This window comes from Lissotriton helveticus, chromosome 2_1, assembly GCF_964261635.1.
Source record: "Lissotriton helveticus chromosome 2_1, aLisHel1.1, whole genome shotgun sequence".
Lineage (NCBI taxonomy): Eukaryota > Metazoa > Chordata > Amphibia > Caudata > Salamandridae > Lissotriton > Lissotriton helveticus.
Genome location: NC_136059.1, coordinates 1,709,769,378 through 1,709,795,018, shown reverse-complemented (window position 1 = coordinate 1,709,795,018; position 25,641 = coordinate 1,709,769,378).

Sequence of the window (25,641 nt, the reverse complement as noted above, 5' to 3'; positions counted from 1 at the left end):
AAAACAGAGAAGAAGAAAAGACGAAAGAACGCAGTTTATTTAAAGAGGACTAATCTACAACATTTACCTGAAGATCAATGTAGTAACAAAAAGAAAAATACTGTGACTGTTTCTGCAACTAAGAGAAAAAACAAGAGTCATGGAACAACTTCAGAAAAAAATGTATATAGTAAAAGGAGGAGCAATCAATTTAACAACATAAGAAGGAAGATGTTTTATAATAGAATTTTTTTAATTTGAGTAAGTTAAAAAAGAATTGTAGGAAGAAAACCACATTTTATAAGAAGAGAAAATGTATTGAAAATATAGTTGAGAAAGCTTTTGAATTAAATAAACTGTTTGTTTTAGTAATCAATAGAATTCGATCACTAGATAAGCCAATCCATTTAATGAAGAGCAAAAGTAAGTGGAGAAGAGTAATTAACAGAAGTAATATTTCTGACGTTTTTTTGGGTGAATGGAAACATAGTTCAAGTTCTAAGCCTTTTTTTAATGAGGAGAGTTATCTTCAGAACTTGTTGCATGTAGTTGACATTACAGGTCGTGCTTATGAGTTTAAAAATGGTTGTCCTATTGAGAAAGAGAAAATTGTTCCTAGAAATTCAGAAGAGGTGTTAGCTGATGAGGTATTAGGGAGAAGGCCTAAAACTCCAGTGTACACTTGGAATTGCAGTAGTATTTGTAGTGTACGGCAGAAATCTATTGATTTTTTATGCAATTTCTTACGTAACTATACTAAGAAAAGTGTTAAACAAAAGATTAAGATGTTGCAAGGATTAGACCCTTGCAGAGTGAGAGAAAATACTGGTTTGCAAGGACATTCTTTGGCTTGTCTTTCTAAAACAGTATAAAAGTGTTTTTCACCATTTCAGGATGTTGGCAGTACATCATACTGAAATGAGGAAATTAGTCAGAACGTTGTATTATGCAAAAAGTCCAGCTCTAATGTTAAAGAAGTTGAACAGTGCTCTTTTGCATGGATCTGTGTCAGATGTAAAGAACGTTTGTGATGAAATTCAGGTTAGTTACTTTGGTGCAGAAGAAGATAGTGCAGAAATTGATACGTTAGTAGAAGGAATTGTAGAAGTGAATGTACAACATTGCAGTACAGAAAAATTTGAGCAAGAAATTACAAAGTTCAAGGTGATTTCAGGTGAAACACCAAATTATTCTTGTATTTGTTGTTGACGTACTCGTTATAAAAATCAGACTAGGAATGTTGATTTGTATTTAAAATGTGAAAAGGAAAAAAATAAGGAGTGGATGGAATTTGTAACTTATTTGTTGGTAGAGAATACTTTTGATTTGGGTTGTGATCAGTGTATTTGTAAATATTGTTATAACAAATTAGACGAAAATAAAATGCCTGCTAGAGCTGTGCATAATAATTTTGAGTTGATAAAAATTCCTTCTGAACTGGTGGATTTAAATACCTATGAGTCTATTCCTATTCAATGTTTGCATCCTTTTCAGGCTATTGTTCGTATGGAGCCTAAGACAGGGAAATTGCCTCCTTCAGATTTACAGAGAGGATTAAAGGGAAGAGTTGTGTATTTGCCATTAGATTTAAAGTAAAATATTGAAACAGATGGTGTAGAGAATGTAGAAGATGAACCTTTAGTTATTCTTGTTAATGGCGTTCCTACTAAGAGTACGAAAATCTGGCAGGAACTAGTGGATGTTAGGAAAGTGAAAAAGGCAATGTTGTATCTAATAAAAAATAATCAATATTATAAAGATGTGTTTATGAGTGAAGAAGAAATAACTGTTGAAGAAGATAATGACTTGCCATCTGGACAAATTGAAAAAGTGGATGTGTCCAGAACTGAAGAAATCTACGAACATTACAGTGTTTATCCACTGCATTCCAAAGAAGTGATGGGGAATACTATAGAGTTATTCCAAATAAAAGAAGCAAAGGGAAGTCCCATTAGTGTATGGGAAAAAAGCTTGGAAGCTCGTTGTTTCTCTCATTTGTTTCCCACAGGAAAAGGAGGACGATATGATGACCGACCTGTGCAGATTCCTGCACCTGAATACCGGACATTAAGATTGTATACAGAAGATCCAAGATTTTGACAATGTATTCTGTATTTGTTTAATCTTTTGTTTGAGAGTGATTTGTCTGGACTTTCTTATGCAGTAAACCATATATTGAACATAGGTGTACATATGCAAAATGTTTCGGCAAAGGAATTTATGGATAAAGTACACCAGAAAGATAATGTTTTGGAATCTCAGCTAATTAATCTCATGGCATGTCAGCGTGGTACTAATGAGTACTGGTACCGTCGTCATGGAGAACTTAGATGTATGCTAAGGAATTTAGGAACTCCTACATGGTTCGTTACTCTAAGCTGTGCTGAAAATGCTTGGGATGATTTACTTCAATTTCTTCAAGAGGCAAATCTAAATATACTAAATATTGAATACAAGACACCTGGATAATTGTGCTCTTTGGATCCAGTTAATGTATGCAGATATTTCAATTATAGATTAGAAGCTATGATGTCTTTTATCACCAATAAAAAAATCCTCCTCTTGGAGAGGTTGTGGACTTCTTTTGGAGAAAGGAGTATCAAGCAAGAGGTGCTCCTCACATACACATGCTAATAAGGATGAAAGATGCTCCCAAATTTGGAATAGAGTCAGATGAAACTGTGATGTCTTTTAATGAATAATACGCTACATGTGAATTACCCAAGAGCACACAGGATAAGGACTTAAGACAACAGGTCTTATGATTCCAAAGCCATCGTTGTGAGAAATACTGTCGTCGAAAGTACAAATCAAAGGACAAATTCTACACCAAATGTCGTTTTGGATTTCCACGTCCAGTAATATCGAAAGGAAGAGTGAACAGTTTTATGTCATCTTTGCGACATACTATCACAAGAAAGTCTCCTAAAAATACCTACAATTTAAGAAGAAATGAAGAGTCAAAATACATAAATGACTATAACCCAGTCATTTTGTCCATGTGGAATGCTAACATGGATATTCAATATGTTGCAGACAATTCCATTGCTGTTGCTCGATATGTAACATCGTACATAACGAAATCAGAAAAGACAGAATTGAAGGAAATGTGGGAAGAGATTTCCCACGAGAAGAGTCTAAGTAAGAAATTATATACTTACAGTTTAAAGATGTTATCTCATCGAGAAATTGGAGCGTATGAATGCTCGGATCGATTATCATCTGCAAGTCTATACTCCAAATCTAGAAGAATCATTTTTGGTGAGTCTAGGTCTTGCTGCAACACGAAACCGAGTACTTAAACCTGTACAAGAAATTGAATATTTAGCTGAAAAGGAGCCAGAAAGTACAGATATTGTGGAAACAAATATGTTGGATACATATTATCCAAACAGAAGTCATCATCTTGAGAACAATTGTCTCTATGAAGTGCTGCAAAACTATATTTTTAAACGGAATATTACATAAAATATCAATAATGGTATATATGACGTGTTCTGAAGGATGTCTGGTGAAACAAAGAAGAGGACATTTGATTAATCACCGTAAACTGAGTTGCAAAACACCTGACAAAAGGGAATTTTACTATTTAGTTCTTTTGCAACTTTTCAAGCCATGGCGTTCAGAATTAGAATTACTTGGAGATTTCGAGAGCTATGAAGATTCCATCAATGAAACTAAAGATAATATAGAATGTCCTGTTTTTGCAAATTATGTAAAAATGTTGAACGATGAAATTGAGCAAGAAGCTACAATTGCAGCTGAGATTGCTAGAAATAGTTCCCAAGACAGTCAAACTTCTGCTTCGTTGAGTCAGGACCCACTAGTAGAACCAATTGTTCAAAATGAAGCAGCAACTGCTATGGAAGAGGTGGAAACAGTAATGTATCAAGCTCAAGAATATGTAAGAAATTTAGGAAACTTAGAAGATCAATTAAATGTTGAGCAGAAACAAATATATGAGCAAGTGAGATAGCAATAGCAGATTAACCATGGATTACTTCATGAAAAGAAAGAGTGCTCTTGCTCATCGTTTCAACCTATCCGATTGTACGTGAGTGGACAAGCTGAGACAGGAAAAAGTTTTTTAATTAAAGTAATTTCAACTTATCTACAGAAAACAACTGACTCGTATTTGTCTTGTGTTGTCCTTGCTCCAACTGGGTTGGCAGCACACAATATTAAAGGAATTACTTTACATCATTTATTAATGCTACCAGTGGAGCATGCAAATAAATTAGAATACCACAAGCTAACTGGAGAAGCTTGTTTTGAAGTTTCAAGAGTCTTGAAGAAAATGAAAATTCTTGATGAGGTAAGCATGGTTTCAAACTTAATGCTTGCTTTTGTGCATTTGAGAATGCAGCAAATTCTTAAAACAGAGTATGACGTATTATTTGGAGGAAAACACGTCATAGTTTTTGGATATCTACTACAACTTACTCCTGTAAAAGGACAACCAGTGTTTAGAACACTGGGACATGAAGATACCAGAAAGTCTTTGGGGAGTATTGGAAATGTTAACATTTGGTCATTTTTTCAATATAAGGAACTTATAACAAATATGCGACAGGCAAATGATGCTGATTATGGAACTATTCTTCAAGATATAAGAATAGGAAAAGTGACAGAACATGGCAAACAAGCTTTACAGACACGATTACTTCACAATTTGTTTGCAAATGAAAATATTGTTACTGAGAAAATATATATGAAAATTGCAGAAAACAAGTCTGTAATTTGCTTAATGCCAACACTGCATGAATGTTCTGTATTCAATGAAGAAATGTTAAAGTTGGAAAATGAAGAAATTATAAAATTGGAAGCTATTGACAAAATTGAACATGAAGGAATCACTATTATTTTGACTGAAAAGTTGAAGAAGAAATTGGATTCTTTAGAGAAGTCGATAAGTAAACCTGCTGGTTTAGAAAAGAATTGGTGTGCATGTGTAAACTGTAGGGTCATTTTACGCCATAATTTGAATGTGGAAAAAGGTTTAGTAAATGGAGCAATGGGTAAAATTGTTGATTTTGTTAATTATGTAAATAGAGATGGGATTGAATTCTTGAAGATCAGATTTGATGAAATTGCAGAAATACAACAATTTAGTCGTCGTTCAGCTCGGTTTTTGCTTGTGAAAGATTTGTATGTTCGCAGAAAACAACAGATGGTGCTTTAGTAAATATTGGAAGTACTGTGTTTAAAGAGGGTATGGCATATGTTGCTTTGTCCCGAGTCAGAACTTTATCTGGATTGTACTTGATTGATTTTGATGAGACAAAGGTTAGTGCAGATGCAAATTGTGTCAAAGAGTATAATAGATTAAGAAGAGAATATGCTCCCAATTTAGGTCTATATCCAGTACTTGAAAAGCATATGGTAGGTAGAAAAAGAAGATTTGAGAATATCTGTAGTGAAACTGTAGAGAAAGAAAAAAAACAAGATGAAGCTGTGTCTGCAAGCAAAAAGAAAAAGGACAGTGTTGAAGAGAATGTTGGTAATCGGTTTGAAAATAGATGTGGTGTCAACTGCTATGCTAATGTAGTTGTTAATGTTGTTTTATTTCTGGAAAGTTTGCAACAGCAAATTGTTGAAAATCGGGAAGAAAGATTCTGTTCAGTGATGTATTCTGTTTATGAGAAATGTAGTAGTGATAAAAGTAAAATACAAAGTGTTTCCGATATTCGAAATGTTTTGGACATATGTTCTGGTTCTACCAAATTTACACAGAATATTCAGCAAGATTGTCAGGAATTATTAATGTTTATGCTTATTGTACTGGAAGTGAAGGTATAGGTATTGAACATATTTTTGGCCTTTCTTATAAATGGCAACATGACTGTCAAAATTGTTTGTTTACATTTAGCACTAATATAGACACTGAAAGATTCATATATTTGACTTTACCAGACTGTGAATCAGTGTCTTTTAACAATCTAGTTAGATGAGCTAGTCAAAACATGGAGTATAGCCAATGTAAATCAGAAATGTCATCAACATTATTTATACAAAGATATGGGCAGTATGTTATTTTAATGCTGCAACGTTGTGACCTGATGGAAGCAAATTGGAAACTTTAATGAAACATCTTGTAGCTGGTCAACTTTCAATATCAGGGAGAACTTTTATAGCTGTTGCAATTATTTTTCATAATGGACCTTCTACAACATCTGGACATTACACTGTTTATTTAAAATGTCTGAAAGGTTGGATACATTGTAATGATAGTCAATTAGTTTTTAAGCAATGTCTGCCTAAAGAGTTACCAAATTCTTACCTAATATTTTCAAAGCCAAAATTTTAAGATCAAAATTTGCCCTTTCAGGATTACTGCTGTAAAGGTAGATTAGTCCGGTGTTGTACAGTTTTTTGTAACTGAGGGGGAGGAGCTTGAAGGAAATCCTCTTGTTGATGTTGAGGCAGTGTAGCTGTATCATGTTGTTGGTGATGTGGCTTTAGCAGGGGACTTTGAAGATCAGTCAGGTGGAGGTAGTTTGGATTGGTTGTTGTCGTTATACTTTTTGGCTGAAATTCTTGTGTAGAGCGTGTTGCCACAGAGTAGCCTATTTCTTCTTGTTTTCTTTAGGATGTACTTGTAAATGATGTGCATAATGTGGAGGATGATATAGCAGTATAACGAAATGCTTTAGACTTGTTTACACATGTACAGGGAGGAGTTGATGATGAATTGTAGGTTGTGTATATGGACAGTAGGTGTTAGTACTGTTCACAATGTAGTTGGCCAGCAGGAGTCACCTGAAGCTGAGGGGGTGGAACTGAGGAAGAGTATCTTCATGTTGTTCAGATAGAGAGCTGCTCTTTCTCCACTTGGTGACATCCTTAATTACGTTGTGGAGGTTGTTTTTTGTGGTATGTGGCTCCTTGGTAAGCAAGAGAATGAGCTGGGTGTCGTCGACGTAAGAGATGATGTTGTGGTTGAGATGGCGGGCTATTTGTGCGAGGGTGGCCATGAAGATGTTGAATAGTGTTGGGCTGAGAGATCAGCACTGGGGGACGGTGCAAATTATATTACTGGTTTTGGATCAGAAGGCTGGAAGGCAGATTTTCAGAATTAGTATTGAACAACTTTCAAACTAAGAATTTCACACATACTATTTGGCCATTGGGAAAAGTATGTGTAACCTTTAATAACTTTTTGTTCCAAATTTTGTCAGCATAAATTTGTAAGTAACATTATTTATAATGGAATAAAATTAATGATAGTGTTTTGTTATTTCAGGATTGTTTGACATACCTCATAGTTACGTAAGAAATTGGTGTTAGAAAAAAACATTTAAGATATGTTTTATTTCTATTTTTTAGTTTCTTTTTGAGATTGTTGTTTGTTTGTTTTTTAAGATAATCTTCTTGATTGTCTTTTTTTTGCCCGCTGTTATGTGATGAGTACTATTGAACTCACTGTTTCTAGTGAAATTCAATGTATTCTGAGAACAGCAAAAAAGGCTAATGAAATGCTTTAGAAATGATTTTGTGTTGTAAAAGATAAATTGTAACTCTATTTTTTTGTCTTCTACAGATGCTAAATTTGTAATAATTATTATTTTTTTAATTTGTTATTTTCAAGGTAAGTATAAATAACTGTCAAAAATAATCGATGGGATGTACTTCTACAAAGGTGAAGTAACAGAACGTCCATGGAGTACAAATGTTTGTAAAGACGGTTTGTATCTTTGAAACACATTTGAATAAATTAAAAAATATATATACTGAGTGTACCTATGTTCTTTGTATTTTACTACAACACATCAACTGCTTTGGAACTGGTAAGCTGAATAGATATTTTTTACTTTTTTAGTACTGCATTTTATTATAACAGCCTTAGTTTTTTTATACTAATAAAGAGTGACTGGTTTGAAACTGTAAGGACATTTTATAACTAAATATTCCTATAAGCAAATTTTATAGATATAATCATGTAAAGTAGTTGAGAATGGTTTTCGCTTATTATTTTTTAAAGAGCAAAATAGTTGATAAAGCTAATTTTGTATTATGTACTAGGAAAAATGATAAAATGAAGTGTTTATGTTTTTCTGCAAGGAACAACAACATAATAAAATTCACTATGGAAGAGGAGTAGAAGAATATGGAACAGAGTTTTGAAACTACTAACAGTCTGATAGAAGAGTTAAATATACCTTTTATGGAGAGTGAGAATGAAGAAGAAAGTATTGGTGCAGGAGATATTTCCTGTGATTTTTTAGATGAAACTTTGGGCAAGGACTTTCTTGAAGCATTAAACAACATTGAGTTTCATGATATGATTTTTGAAATTCATGATTTAGTAAAACGAAATTTCAGACGAAATCATGCTGGAAGTTCTGTTAAATTATGAAATGTTACAAAAATAAATGTATGAGTAAAAATTAAAAATGGTTTGAGAGACTCTTCTTGCAGAATTTTAATCATTCAGCTAGTATCCAATTTCTCATGGTACATACTGGGTCTTAGGGCATGGACTGCTTCAAACCTTTATAGATTATGTATGTACTGTTCTATGCACCAGCAAACTTGTGTTTTATATTTTTTATTTCCAGGTGTATATCCTTTGACTTACAGCAAAGTCTCTGTGATTGGTGATTCCGTATTGTACAGAGCTATTCAACAGAATATCCTTCAGTATGCACTGTGATAAAAATGAAGTTATTTAAAAATCAGTAGGCTGTCTGCTTGCAGAACTGTAATCATCTACTCAGTATCCAAATATTCATGGAGGACAGTACGTCTTAGACTGTGGACTGCTTTAAACCTGCATAGCCTATCCTTGCAGTCTTCTATGTACCTACAAACTACTGTTTCTATATTGAATTCTCCAATCTGTATTATTACACTTTCAGCAATCACACTCACTCTACTGTTTCAGTATTGTATTGAGCCATACAGCTATAAACTATTAGAACATTGGAATGTTGGGAGCTCCACTGATAACAATGGAGTGCTCTGGGCTTATAATGACTGGTATAAGCCTGGAGCTCCAACATTCCAATGTTACTTTGTTCACCTCTCTGGCTGTGAATAAAGGCTTCAGGGAGCCTGAGGGGATTCCAATCTACTCGCACTCTCTGAAGGCTTTGTTCTTTTTTGTTAGAACATTCTGCCTTCTAATGGTAGAATGTTCTAATAGCCTTATAGCCCTTTGTAGCTAGGCTATACCGGCTATTAAAGTCTCCCTTGTTAAAGGCCCTCACCTTCGACTCGAGCCTTTATGCTGGAGAGGGCCTTTAATAGCCGGTATAGCCCTCTACGGTGAGCAATAAGGCTATATTCTAAAAGTGAAGATGCTATACATTCAACCAGACAGTTCACATTCAATCAGAATGCAGCTTGTGCCCAGGAAGGTACGCGTACTGTACACGTACTGTACAGAGTACAGTACAGAGTAGGGTACGCTTCTATAGATATACTTATGATTTTACTTATAATTTTCTGAGGAAGGTTTCTAGTCACTTTTTGTGATGTTCTGTGGCACAGCTGTCAGCGTAATATTTATCAGGCAGCACTAATACACTTTTTTTGGTGTACTGTTGCCTGATAAATATCAGACCTTTTAATGCAGTATTCTACATTTAAGGTGTGTGCAATGGGTGTTGCTGGGGGTGTTTCCAGCAACACCCATGGCCTTTTGACACTGCCCTACATTTACAAGAAATTGTAGGAGAGGCATAAGGAAAGTGCAATGGGGAAAAATAGTTTTATTTCTCCCCGTTTTTTTTCTCTATGTGTGCTGCTTTCTGCATCATATGCAGAAAAAAAAAAGTCTCTTGAGATTATTTTTGTACAGAAAAGTTTCCCTACCTCTACAATGTAATCATCCTTGCAACGCAGACACCCTTGCTCCATTGTGCTAAGGTTTGTGCATTGGTGCAGGCAGACCATTGTCCACTGGCGCAAGGGAAAAGGATAAAAATATGCTGTATCTTATAGATATGGCACTTTCCTGTCTTTCCTGTCTTTTTCTTTTGTCATAAGGAAGCGTAGCAGGAAGGCCTGCTGCACTTCCCTACGGCAAAATCTCATAAATGAGGCCTATGTGAGTAGTCAAGTACTCATGGTGCAAAGTAGGCCTAAGGGCATAGAGTGCTTCAAACCCCTACAGACTGTGCATACATTGTTGTATGCACCTGCAAATTTGTCTTTTTTATGTTGAATTTCGGAGTTTCTATCTCTTCACTACCAGTAAACACTCTGTTACTCTTGGTATACTTTTCTAGTGACTCATTGAAGAGTGTGTAGTAAGACATTCACTACATTAAAACAGTAATTAGTAGATGTAGAATAATTGGTCGATCCCCAGAGATATGACAGTTACTGTGCACTGTGACATCACCATCATGGATGCACAATATTTACAATGTGATGCACTATGAGGCAAAAGTGGCACAGATATGTGATGTATCTGTGCTGTGAAGATGGTGCATTGCTTGATTTGCATTGCAAGAAAAATACAGCTTCAGCAATGCTGTTTGGGCCCTATGCTCATAATGCTGTGTCAATCCTTACACCTGTTTCAAACAGGTGCAGGGTTTTGACGCAGTATAAGCCCAAAAGTGACTGAATGAAATCTTCTAATTTTCACTTAGTCACCTTTAGGAGGCGTTCCGGCACCAGAACATCCCCCATCTACGAAGGGAAAGCTTCTTTTTGGCGCACAGCTTTACAATGTGACGTACCTTCCAATTACGTCAGATTGTAAATAGCATACATCATGGTAAATCTTTTGCACCACCGCTGCATCACAAATGTGATGCTACGGTTGTGTAAAAGAGGTACAAGGGGGTTGTAAAACCGCCCTTAATAGATACAAATTCATCCACGCAGTTTCACCAATAGTGCAAATTGAAGCATAGACTTGTAACATATTTATATACATATGTTACATTCAAGTACTTTGGAGGTACTACAGTATACTATAGGTAAACACCCTATAGATTTATGCTGTAGCACATCCTTATAGTTTTGCACTTTCATACTCATTCATTCATTTATGAACTACACATTCTTTCTGACAAACTTTTACAGACAAACATAGAAATATAGTTTTTTTTTTTACCAGTAGAGTTAGTTCTAAAAAGAACAGTTTTTTTTCTTTGTTGTTTTGTATTTGTTTGTACTTTTTACAACAATTTTTTATTTTATTTTTCTTTACTTTTTTAAAAAAAACAAAAACTAGAAAAATTGAACTTTTTCAAACTAAAAACTGTGAACCTGTATTAGAAATTGAAAAAAAAATCACTTTTTGGGGCATTGGTGCTGCTCCTCCATCTTTACAATCAGGTCCACTGACTGTTTCCCATAGCATAATAGTTTGTTGCAAACTTTGCACAGGAACTTTATATTTCCAAACTGGGGAACAATTACGTGCGTTAGAGTGCTTCCAGGTGGTGGTGTACTTGAGGTGCTCGCCACTGCAGGTGGTGGAACATCCTGCAGGTTGCGTGTTGCCTCCCTCGCGTAGTTAGTTGGATGTAAGTTCTTTACATGCCTGTCGATGCTCGCAGTCCAAAACGAGTACTTTTTGGTCGGGTCACTGCGAGACAGTGTCACTTGGCATATCTTGCAAGTGACCTTTGGAGCATTGACTTTCTTCTGACCATCTGGAAAAGTAAAAAAATTCCAAATAAGAGCCTCATTTCTCTTCTTTTGAGGAGGCTCAGGTAGAAAATTGTTCTCATCAGAAGAGTGGTCTGATGGTGATGGAGACCGAGCAGCCATATTAATGAACTAGAGTTGCACAGAACTTCACCTTGAAAGAAAAGATCCTGCTCCTCAGAAAGTCCAAGTAGAATGAACAAAATGGGAGGGGTCTTTCAACAATTGGAGTAGGAAGTATTATGAACCAATGAAATCTCTTCTTTTAATGTCACATGACTGTACGTACTCTTACGGTGCGCTTACGCAGCGTTTACGTACGACGTACTGTCGCGATGTGCGTAATTACTTTAAAAAATAATATACAGTTCTTAAAAGTTTTAAAAAAACATTTTCTTGATTATCCCAGATAATGTCTACCTTTAAAATTTACAATAAATACATAAATATATCGTTTTTAACATTATAAAACTTTCGAGGGTACGCGTACGGGGCGTCGTATAAACGTAGATGATGTCACACGGAAGTGCTCATGCGGCGCGTAGCGTCAAAACGTATTTGTGACGTATACGTGCGTGCGCGCTGAGTATGATTTATAGTGCAAAGGACGGTGCGATTATCCTAAAAAAAAAAAGGAATAATATAAAATGTAGTTTTATATTTGTAAAAAAAAAATGAATTCATAAAAAAAATATTTTTGTACTTAGTTTTGTTATTATTTTACATTCAAAAATGAAATATAAATAAAACAAAATAATATATAAATATTTATTATAAAAATGAGGAAAATTAGTAAAAAAAGAAAAAAAAATTAATACATTTAAGAATTATCATTTAAAAAACCATAGAAATTCAGTGAAAATACAATAGGTTTCACACACGTTATATTTAAAAATTAGCATTTAAAAAACCTTACAAATTCACTGAAAAAAACATAGGTTTCACACACATTATAGTTAAAAATTTGCATTTAAAAAACCTTAAAAATTCACTGAAAAAACCATAGGTTTCACACATTTTATAGTTATCTGGACATTTCACTCATTCAAAACCATTGAAATTCCCCCGTTATAGTTAACTATAACTTGCGCACCCGCAATGCACTGCTGATGACGTCACATATTACATCACTCATGACATGGACAGTGACATCACTCATGACATCACTGATGACATCTCAAATGACATCACTGATGACATCACTGATGACATCATCTAGTGAATGTGTGTCTTTCTGCAAAATAAATATTTTTTATATATGTATATCTTAAGGTCAATGGAAGAATAAATGGGTAAATAAGTATCTAAAGGGATGGGGTTTTTTGTAAAACTGTTTGCGTAACTCACTTATTAAGTGTATCTTAGTGAATATATGTCATGTATTAGCGAGTTATGTTTAAATATGTAAATATCTGTATCACTGTCTCACTTTGTCTATAAGTGGCTGCATGGGTTGGTGAGTAGCTACATAAGTTTCTATATGGGTTATTAGTTGATTTTTTGAGTATCATTATGAGTGTCTGTATGGTTCGGTGGGAGTATTACATAGCACATAGATGCATGAATGAGTGACTCACTGTTTGTATGTGTTTTGAAGACGGTATGTGTGCAGGACTGTATGAGTGGATGAGTGTGTGTATGGGTGTGTTAGTGAGTGATTGACTGTCTCAATAGTATCTTTATGAGTAACTACATATGTTTTAATCTAGTATATGTGAGTCTTGATGTATATAAGTGATTATATGTGAGAGTGAGAGATTCTATAAGTGATTATTTAAGAGAGTAACTATGTGTACGTTTCTGTAAAAGTAAGTGTAGTGGTGTGTGTATAGCTGTATATGCAAATAAATGGATGTTTGATAGTTAATTTGCATGTGTGAGTAAGTGTGTGAGTAACTCTATGGATGAGTGTCGTTGTGTAACAGGATGTATAGATGTATGAGTATATATGATGAGTTAGTACATGTATGAGTGACTATATAGAACTGTTGGTGAATGAGTGGATGTGTATGTAGATGGTGGAATTACTGAATAGGTTGTTGTAACTGGTATTGGTATGTCCATTTTTTTGAAAAATGTTGTTTCTATTTTTGAATGTGTGTATCAAAGGTTACATTAAGCTGAGAGGAGGTCTGCCACTCTGCCACAAGGATGATGTCATCAGTTATGTCATCAGTGATGTCATTTGAGATGTCATCAGTGATGTCATGAGTGATGTCACTGACCATGTTATGAGTGATGTAATATGTGACGTCATCAGCAGTGCATTGCGGGTGCGCGAGTTATAGTTAACTATAACGGGGGAATTTCAATGGTTTTATATGAGTGAAATGTCCAGATAACTAAAACATGTGTGAAACCTATGTTTTTTTCAGTGAATTTCTAAGGTTTTTTTAAATGCAAATTTTTAACTATAACGTGTTTGAAACCTATGGTTTTTTCAGTGAATATATATATATATATATATATATTCACTGAAAAAACCATAGATTATAGACCATATATAGTTAGGAATTAGCATTTAAAAAACCTTATTTTACTCACACAAAACCATTGAAATTCCATATATAGTTAGTTGCACTAACTATATATCGCGCACCCGCAATCCACTGCTGATCATGTCACATATTACATCATTCATGACATGGTCAGTGACATCACTGATGACATCACTGATGACATCTCAAATGACATCACTGATGACATCACTGATGACAACATCCAGTGACTGTATGTTTCTGTAAAGTTAAAATATGTCTTACATATTGAAGAATGAGTGGATGTATAAGTGTCTGGATGAAGGATTTAGTAGGTGCGTGACTGACTGTATGAGTGAGTGATTAAATGTGTCTCACTGAATGCATGGGTTAGTGACTAAACTGTCTTAATTTGTGCATCATTATGTCTGTTGTGATGTAAACTGCTGCATGTGTTGATCATTAGCTATACGAGAGGCTATATGTGTTATTAATTGGTTGCCCAAGTATTTCTATGGGAGATTGAGTTTGTGTGGGGGTGGCTGGAAGGTGTGTGACTCTGTGCATAGATGTGTGAGCAGTTTATTCACTAGGTGTATGAGTTCAAGAGTGCATGTGGAAACAGCTACATGGGCAGTTGGCTGTGTGCATGAGTGTATTGATGAGTGAATGGATATCTCAATGCTAAATGTCATAGTAAGTACATATGTAAAACACAGTACATGTGAGAGTTGGCATATATAAATAACTGTGCATGAGAGCCACTGAATGAGTGAGTGGTTGTATCGATCATTGTGAACTTGTATCAGGGATTGTATAAGAGAGTAAATATGTGTTAGTATATGTTTCAATAAGTAAGGTGTGTATAACTGTATAGTTGAAGAAATGGAGGTGAGATTGTTTCTTTGCATGACTGACTGGGTGTGTGAGTAACTCCATGGATGAGTGGCAGTGTGTGAGTGTCTGTATACACTGAGTGTATCTAAGGTTATATTAGAGTCTGAAGAGGTTTATCGTATTAGCACAAGAATGATGTCAAATGAGACGTCATCAGTGATGTCATCAGTGATGTCATTTGAGATGTCATCAGTGATGTCATCAGTGATGTCACTGACCATGTCATGAATGATGTAATATGTGACATGATCAGCAGTGGATTGCGGGTGCGCGATATATAGTTAGTGCAACTAACTATATATGGAATTTCAATGGTTTTGTGTGAGTAAAATAAGGTTTTTTAAATGCTAATTCCTAACTATATATGGTCTATAACCTATGGTTTTTTCAGTGAATTTTCAAGGTTTTGTAAATGCTAATTCCTAACTATATATGGTCTATAACCTATGGTTTTTTCAGTGAATTTCAATGGTTTTTTAATAGCAAATATCATAAGCTGTCGAATGTCAAGTACGTGGTAAGTGAAAACATTTTCGTGTTTATGCACACTGATCTGCTTTGAATGGTGCCCCCCCCCCTCATTTCTATTAGGAGTACTCTCTCTTTGCAGATAGTGAAAGGTAGTTAACGCAGGCCTTTGCCCCCGTTGTAATCCGTCGTGCCTGCTTCTCTCTCCATTTGATTGATTGTTATCCAAGTATTTACTGTTTTAGAATTAGTTCTCTTTGGTTCATTCTCTATTTACAAACAAACACAGAGTCGCAATACTCTGTTTAGTCTTTGCAGATAACGAAAAATCGTGTAAAAAAAAAGAAAAGGAATCGAGCAAAATCAGTAGGCCACTAATGGGATCTCTTTTTGACCTCGCTAAAATAGAAACATTAGGAACAACCCCTCATGACAAATACAAAACCAGTGAGATGAACTGAACTCCACACAATGATGGCTGCAAAACAGCTCGGCTCCGCCACCCACCCCGCCCAAAATAACGATAAAGAGCGGCTGCCATGATTGGTTGCGGAATGGCCACGACGGAGCTACGAAATGGTGCTGCTCTCATGCTAACCCCAGCTTCAGTCTGAAACATCCAGAAACACTGTAGACTACCAATTCGATCAGTTCCGGTAGCGCCCCAATGTAACCCGGTAGAGAAGAACTAGCCCTCCCCTCTTTGATTGATGGTTCTTGTTGCCTGTCCCTTCTGTTGTCATTTAACAGAACTATTTAGCCTGCTGAAAGGGGTTGTGTTCCGACCGCTGGTTGGATGAGACATTTTGACTATATTCTGGACCTGCGTTGTCGCGTAATGCGTCATATGACGCGCCGCGTTAGCTCATCCGGAAGTCATCCGGGGCGCGCAGCGCGTAACGTAAGCATAACAAGTCATGTGACTTGTTAATAAAACTTTTCATTGGTTCATTTTACTTTTCTTATTGTAATGATGAAAGGCTTGGTCATATGACCTAAAAATTACGCTTTTCATTACTTCCGAACATTATTTTTTCTTAAATATATGTTATAATGTTCCAGGCTAATGTACTTTCCCGGAAATTTTACAACTGTCCTGCAAGTAAAATATATTCTTTTTTCGAGAAAAAGAGCGTTTCTTCGTCCCATGACGGAGCCGTTGAGCAAAAGAGGGTCGACCTGCTGTCTTAGTCGCCGATACGCCTGAATATGAGATTCTTATCGATCACTTTATGTTGCAGGAATAGAAAACACAACAGCCCTTGACCATTTATCTTTACTGCGTTCCTTCGTATTATACCTTTTACCCTTCATGTAATTGGTCTGCTTTATTTCACTTGCCTTTTAATGATTCTTAAACAGTGACTATTATTAAAAACTTTACCAATGTATATACTACTACCATGTTTTCTTTTAAAAACCTTTATTGTGAAAATTTCATTATACAAATACGAGCCTATAACCACGTGGGCCTGCCACGGAGCAAACTGTAATCGTATATGATGAATAGACATTTACACTGTAGAGGAACGTAACGGGCGGGCCATTAGGTTGCAAGAACTAAGGTGTCTAACAGTTACGGAATCGGCGGACGTACATTTTATAATTAAAATACGACAGGGCCAGTTACAATAAAATTATCTAGATATACATTTGCGGGCAAGTACCATGGGTGACGTTAATTCGAACTTTCAACAGTACAGTAATCAATAACACATCAGAACTTAATATCAATAGGGATGTCGAAATATTCAATCAATTCTCGTCCCCGCCCGCCATGTGCTTCAAAACTGCATACGTATCTCGTGATTTCAAGGTTCTGCAACCAGTACACAACAAGGAGTTATGAGTCCCATTTATTCCGGCGCCATTTTGGGCGAGGACGGGCAGGTCCAGGATATAGTCAAAATGTCTCTACCAACCATCGACTATGATGATGTTCATATGCTGTATTTATTAGAGTAACACTCATCTGTCCACATGAAATTAATTTGCCACAATCTAAACATGTCATTTTAATCTTTCCAAAGTTCTTCTAAATATTTGGGACCGTTTCCCTTGCCTCTGAAGCTCTCAGTGCCACTTCTTTGATGAATGTACTAGCAGGTCAGGGGTACTCCTCCAAATCTCTCTTTTATGCAGCACTATAATTAATTGGTGCCACCTCTCCATATGACGATGCATGGTATAGTTACCACAACTATATATTTTTTCGGTTCCTCTGGAGAGTTCATCGTGGCAGATGAAGCGTGTAACGTACCGGGCATTTACCTTTTTTTGCATGTACAGGAAAGGAAAAAAAAATCGAGCGTCCGAGTTCTAAGGTGTCCCAGGGCCATTTTAGTGGACCAGGCCCAAATCCAAAGAACAGGCCGCCATTTTGAGAGTCCTCTTGCAGCCGCCTGTCGCTGTAGCATCAAGAGCAGCCGAAACTCAGCTGAATGGCAACTGAAACGGTAAAGGGGCGCCCCACTACAGCAGACGAGCCTCCACCTAGGAAGGCCCATTCACGCCGGCTCCCCCCCCCCCCCTTTCGGGCACCCCACGCCGTTATTCGGAGCAGTATTGTAGGATGGCCACACCAGTGCGGCAACTTGCTAGACATCACCTCGGTGGTAACCGAATCTCAACGCCTTGTGGTGTCTTCTATTCAGAAAACATTGTTATGCTGCCTTCGACCTATTCGCCGCAAGTGCGCACACAACTGAACTGCATAGCTTGCTAGACACCACCTCGGTGCCATCCGGATCTTGGAATGTCAGCGCCTTTTGGTGTCTTCTCTTCAGAAAATATTGTTGCGCTGCCTTTGGCCCCATTCGCACATCGGTCCGCTACTGACGCCATCTCACAGGCTAATGGGGCTCCCCACGCCGACTTTCAGCATTGTAGGATGACCACACCAGTACAGCAACTTGCTAGACATCACCTCGGTGCCATCCGGATCTCGGCGCCCCACTGCAGATGAAGTGCCTCTCAACTATGAAACCACCACGGTGACATCCGGATCTTGGCGCGTTGTGCTGCCTTCGGCCTATTCGCACATCGGTCCGCTACTGACGCCATCTCACAGGCTAATGGGGCGACCCACGCCGAGTTTCAGCATTGTAGGATGACCACACCAGTACAGCAACTTGCTAGACATCACCTCGGTGCCATCCGAATCTTGGCATCTCAACGCCTAGTGGTATCTTCCATACAGAAAATATTGTTACGCTGCCTTTGGCCCCATTCGCACATCAGTCCGCAACTTAGACATCACCTCGGTGCCATCCGGATCTTGGCATCTCAGCGCCTTGTGGTGTCAGTCAGAAAATATTGTTGCGCTGCCTTTGGCCCCATTCGCACATCAGTCCGCTACTGACACCATCTCACAGGCCAACAGGGCGCCCCACGCCGACTTTTACCATTGTACGATGGCCACACCAGTGCCACAACTTGCTAGACACCATCTCGGTGCCATCCGGATCTTGGCATCTCAGCGCCTTGTGGTGTCTTCAAATCAGAAAATATTGTTGCGCTGCCTTTGGCCCCATTCGCACATCGGTCCGCTACTGACGCCATCTCACAGGCCAACGGGGCGCCCCACGCCGACTTTCAACATTGTAGGATGGCCACAGAAGTGCGACAACTTACTAGACACCACCTCGGTGCCATCCGGATCTTGGCGCGTTGTGCTGCCTTCGGCCTATTCGCACATCGGTCCGCTACTGACGCAAACTCACAGGCCAACGGGGCGCCCCACGCCGACTTTCAGCATTGTAGGATGGCCACACCAGTGCACCTTACTAGACACCACCTCAGTGCCATCCGGATCTTGACGCGTAGTGAAGCTGCAGCAGCTTCAAATAAGCTTCAGACAGTGTTACAACCGCTGCTCAGAACTCTCAACTATGACACCACCTCGGTGCCATCCGGATCTTGGCATCTCAGCGCCTTGTGGTGTCAGTCAGAAACTATTGTTGCGCTGCCTTTGGCCCCATTCGCACATCGGTCCGCTACTGACGCAAACTCACAGGCCAACGGGGCGCCCCACGCCGACTTTCAGCATTGTAGGATGGCCACACCAGTGCGGCAACTTGCTACACACCCCCTCGGTGCCATCCGGATCTTGGCATCTCAGCGCCTAGTGGTGTCTTCTATTCCGAAAATATTGTTGCGCTGCCTTCGGCCCCATTCACACATCGGTCCGCTACTGACGCCATCTCACAGGCCAACGGGGCGCCCCACGCCGACTTTCAGCATTGTAGGATGGCCACACCAGTGCGGCAACTTACTAGACACCACCTCGGTGCCATCCGGATCTTGGCGCGTTGTGCTGCCTTCGGCCTATTCGCACATCGGTCCGCTACTGACGCAAACTCACAGGCCAACGGGGCGCCCCACGCCGACTTTCAGCATTGTTGGATGGCCACACCAGTGCGGCAACTTACTAGACACCACCTCGGTGCCATCCGGATCTTGGCGCGTTGTGCTGCCTTCGGCCTATTCGCACATCGGTCCGCTACTGACGCAAACTCACAGGCCAACGGGGCGCCCCACGCCGACTTTCAGCATTGTAGGATGGCCACACCAGTGCTGCAACTTGCTGGACACCACCTGGGTGCCATCCGGATCTTGGCGCGTTGTATTGCCTTCGGCCTATTCGCACATCGGTCCGCTACTGACGCCGCCTCACGTGCCAACGTATTTTCTCCGCATTTTATACCCTATGCCGCATAACAGGTCATGTGACTTGTTTATAAAACTTTTCATTGGTTCATTTTACTTTTGGTTTCCTAATGATGGAAGGCTTGATCATATGACCTAAAAACAACACTTTTCATTGGATGAAAACTTTTTTTTTTCCCCAAACGATGAAAGCCCCACCTTGTTTCTGGATGTTTCAGACTGAAGCTGGCGTCAGCATGAGAGCACCACCATCTCGTGGCTCCGTCGTGGTCATTCCGCGAGCAATCATGGCAGCCGCTCCCCACCGGAAGCCTGCGGGAGTCGGGGCTCCCAAAACTTTTGATGAATTCTCAAGGCGGAGGGGACGCTTTCGAGAATGGGGTCCAAGACCTAGCAGACAAGCGTCCGATTTCCAAGGTGTCCCAGGGCCATTTCAGTGGACCAGGCCCAAAAAGGAAACAGCCTGCCGCCATTTTGAGAGTCCTGTGACAGCCGCCTATCGCTGCACCGCAAGAGTGGGCGCAACTCAGCTGAATTGCGGCTTTTCACACAGTGGACCAAAAACGGACGGAATGGCAACTGAAACGGTAAAGGGGCGCCCCACTACAACAGATGACACTCCACCTGGAGAGGCCCGTTCACGCCGCCTCCCCCGGGGCGCCCCACGCCGTTATTCGGAGCAGCATTGTAGGATACCAAAACCAGTGCGGCAACTTACTGGACATCACCTTGGTGCCATCGTTTTGCTGCCTTGAAACTATTCGCACAACAGTTTGCTACTGATGACCCACCCCCCGCGACGCCCCACGCCGTTATTTGCTGGGTGGCAACTTACTAGACATCACTTTCGTGTCATCTAGATTTCAACGCGTTCTGCTGCCTTGGAACTATTCGCACAACAGTTTGCTACTGATGACCCACCCCCCGCGACGCCCCACGCCGGAAATCTGGACGTTGTGCTGCGTTGGGACTATTCGCACAGCCGACCGCTACTTCGTTGTTTTTCCCTAAAAATGTTTATATGTTATTACTATTTTTGTTTTCTTGTATATATTTATAAATTATTAAAGTTTTATAATCTTACTACTTTGTCGGAGTGCTTTATATTTTTAATGTGACACATAATTGTAAAAACTTTGATGTACAAAGAGTCATCCCTGGAATCTTCCGCTTCAGGCTCGGTCCCCTCCCCAATCACAATACAGGATGGTTTTCAGATAATAGCAACGCTTCTGCTGTGACGGATCTCATCGAGTGTGGGCCTTGATCTACTATAACTCCTTTGAAGAGGGGTGATTCTTTACAGCTGTGGCCATAAACTACATCTGCAGGGCTAGCTGATACCCTAGGACCAGCCTGGACAATCGGACACAGAGGAAAAGGAGTGTCAGAGGGTGCGGTAGTGAATAGGGCGAAAGGGAGGTGTCGGGCGGGCACAGGGTGTGATTCTCAGGGAAGAGCAGCGCAGATGGGGGGAGGTTTATTACCCATGCATAAGACAGAGAGCGGGGGTGACCACTGCCTGGGGGAGATGCTTGCGAGGGTGGGGAGCCATGCTAAGGATCGACAGCGTGCACAGAGTGGGTCTGGTCAAGGCATCTAAAATGGCTGCCGTGCACGACAAAAGTGTGGCATTTGAAAAAAGACAAGATGGCGCAGACAATGTTTTTCAACACTTCCTGATTTCCTTCGAATCGAACGTTAACAGACGTTGGGGCATATTACCAAAGTTAAGCGATATTTATCCCTAACGATGCTTAGCAACGATTTTTTTACCGTCAGAAATTATCGCAGATAAACCTTGCTATTATCAAGGTTTATCGCAAATACGATAAAAAACGACCGCAATGCATTAATATCGCTGAAAACTCAGCGATATTCATGCATTACCGAGCTAATGCTCTTAGCCATGTTATCCACCTCCCATTGGATAACATGGCTAAGAACTGCTCAGGGCAGGTGCTAGCTTTTGGAGATATTCGCGCTTATCTCGAATATTTCCAAAAGTTGATAATAGGAGATAGCGATGTTAGCGACTGTTTCCAGTCGCTAACATCTTGGCATGCCCACTTTGCATGTCATTAGTGATAAATATCACTCACATGCAAAGTGGGGCCCAAGATGGTCGCTATCTCCTACTAGCCGTCGCTAACTGGTGTTAGCAACAGCTAGGTAATACAGATATAATTTTATCTCCGCGAAGCGGAGCGCTGTTACAGATATATATCTTGTTTTTGAACGTTAATTTCTCAAAATGCACTGAAGCACATATATTGAGACCTAGCAAAGGCACATCGGGCTACCAGTCCCTAATATTTTACCAAGTTTCGTGCAAATCCATTCAGCCGTTCGATTATTATTATTATTATTTTTTTTTGCCCCGCGGGGCCCTTTTAAAACCTCCACATCAAACCTAGGGGGTCAGCGAGGATCTACTATGCCCCCTTATGGTCATTTGCCCCTTCGCTTTGGCCTCCTCTTGTCTCTCGATCCTACCGAGAGACAAGATGGCGGCCGCTACGGACTGTTTGGAATGTTTACAGACACCGGAGAGCCAATCAGCTTCGCTTCGCAAAGCTCCGTAACGCGAAAAGTACGCGAAGCGGTGCGCTGTTACAGATATATATCTTTTTTTGAACGTTAATTTCTCAAAATCCACTGGAGCACATATATTGAGATCTAGCAAAGGCACATCGGGCTACCAGTCCCTACAATTTTGCCAAGTTTCGTGCAAATCCATTCAGCTGTTCGATTATTATTATTTTTTTTTTTTTTTGCCCCGCGGGGCCCTTTTAAAACCTCCACATCAAACCTAAACGGTCAGGGAGGATCTACTATGCCCCCTTATGGTCATTTGCCCCTTCGGTTTGGCCTCCGCTTGTCTCTCGATCCTACCGAGAGACAAGATGGCGGCCGCTACGGACTGTTTGGAATGTTTACAGACGCCGGAGAACCAATCAGCTTCGCTTCACAAAGCTCCGTTGCGCGAAAAGTACGCGTACTGGAGCGCTGCCCGGTCTGCTGTTACAGATATATATCTTTTTTTAAACGTTAATTTCTCAAAATCCACTGGAGCACATATATTGAGACCTACAAAAGGCACATCGGGCTACCAGTCCCTACAATTTTGCCAAGTTTCGTGCAAATCCATTCAGCCGTTCGGGCTAAAAGTGAGGCCAACCGCCCTATGGAAAACTCAATGTTAAAAACACGTTTTGGGACCCCCCTTTTTTCTCGGCCCCCCCCTTGACGAACCCCCCCCAAATTTTCAAGGGCTGCTCAGAAACAAAATGTGCCATTTTCCTGAAAATTTCAGCCAATTCCGTCCACAAACGCCAAAGTTATTAGACATAGAATTTTCAAAAATCCCATAGAGAAAAAATCCTAACTATATATACCTACTGGCGACCGCCAGTAGGTAATATATATATATATATATATATATATATATATATATATATATATATATCTGCTTGCTAAATACTTTTTCATTGTAAAGGCATGTGTGGTGAAGGGGCATAAGCATGGTAAAGGCTTGCGTTGTATAGGCATGCATGGTAAAAATGTGGTTGTTGTAATGACCGCATTGTTAAGGCATGCGTTATAATTGCATGAGTGGTCCGTCATACAAACCACTACATTATGTACTTCCAAATGAAGTTTGCGACTAGGCCCTAAAGACAGGAGACATTAATAAATTGGAAGACATGGAGATGGTCAGTCGAATTAAATCAAGGAGAGGCAACATTTGAAAGTTATAAATCATGGTAGATTTTTCATGCGGGGATTTAGAAAGATAATGGGAGAAAACATTTTGAGATAGCATTGTATTGTAATTGCATTTATATCTAACTTTTATACAACTGATGGGGTGTTGAAGCACTTTATGCTAGAAAGCATACTGCTCCAGAACCCAAGATTATTAATTAATCCAGCAGTTATTGAATATTGTTGGTTATTACAATTTGCCTTTTACTCTCAAGGAAACCAATCCATGCATCTACTGTCATTTCTTTATGGTAGATTACATTAATTGGCTTTACATGTGAACATTAGTGGGCGGGGTATGTTGGTTCAAGTAGATGGATGGTGGGATTAATAAACTAGACGAGATTATGTATTGTTAGGCTGCAGGGGTATTATTTTCAAAGTAAAAGAGGTTATGATCTTTGAAATGAAGTATGGGCAATTTGTAGAAATACACTAATAGAGATTTAGTTATTAAGCTGAATATGCAAGTGACTCAGAGTTGACTGTGTTCAGAGAGGGGAGTTTTTCAGCTAATGGAAAGTAGGGGAAGGGCCATTTAAACAAAAAAGAGGCAGCAATAAATAAATTAATCTGCAATCTGAGTGTAAAACTTTAGAAAGGAAGCCATTTCCACATGAAAGAGCCAAATCTGTTTTCTATGGAAACAAATGAAGACAGTCTGCGAAGTACACAAATCTAAAAAAGCCAGTTTGACAAACTGGAACCTTCCCCTAAACATTGAATGCACCATTTAGGCCTGCTTGCTGAAAGACCTAGGGTCATATTTACAGCAGAATGGAGAAGCGTGCGTTAAGCAAACATTGCTAACATCACGCTTTTCCTTTCTGAAAATGCAGAGATGTCCTGTATTCACAAGAATGCGGCGCACCCCTGCGTTTCCCCAAGTGCTGGCGCTGAGTTTAGCTGTCTAGCACCAATGCGGGCACCCTTGCACCATAGTGCAAGGGTGTCTGCGTTGGGGGGAAGATTGTTTCTGTGCAGGAAGGTCCCCCTTCCTCTACATAAACAATCTTTAAATGTTGTTTTGTATCTTCTAGTTGCAAAACAGCATTTTTTTTAAAATGATTGTTCAAGTGCAGGAAGGGGGACCTTCCTGTATATGAACCATCATATGCAACTTGCTATTTCAATCTGTGCTGCACAAGGCACACATATAGAAACAGCAAAAATTTGGATAAATAAAGCATTTCTCCTGATTTTGCCTGTTAAAGACCAGGTTTTTCCTGATCTTAATTTTGGCGCTGCCTTCTTTTTTCGCTGCCCTTGTAAATAGGGGGTAGCTTCATAATCAATGGGTGTGCCCACGGCAACACGCATTGCCCTCCCCTTTCACGCTAAACACAGCATGAAAGGGTGCTTTATTTACAAGGAAGCGTTAAGTCACTGAAAGTGAGGCTGTGGTGGCGATAGGGGCTTGTAATTATGGCCCTTAGTTTTAGTGGTGACGAAAAGAGTCAAACAAACTTTGCACTGAACATATTTGTATTTTTCAAGCATGTGACATTAAACACAGAAACAATTCAAGGCAATTCAAAGACAACTAAAATATAACAAATAATAGAATGGTTAATCAACACGTATAAAAGTTTCAGTCCACTTTCAGACCACATCTGGAGGCTTGCTCCATCCAATCCAGGGTTGGGTGCTTGATCTCAGAGTCACTGGTTCAAGTTCTTGCAGGTCTGTCGGCTTTCATTCAATTTCTAGGTCTGAAAAATGAATACTTTTGAAGATAGTATTAAAAAAATCGTTATTCAGAGCAAGGATGCCC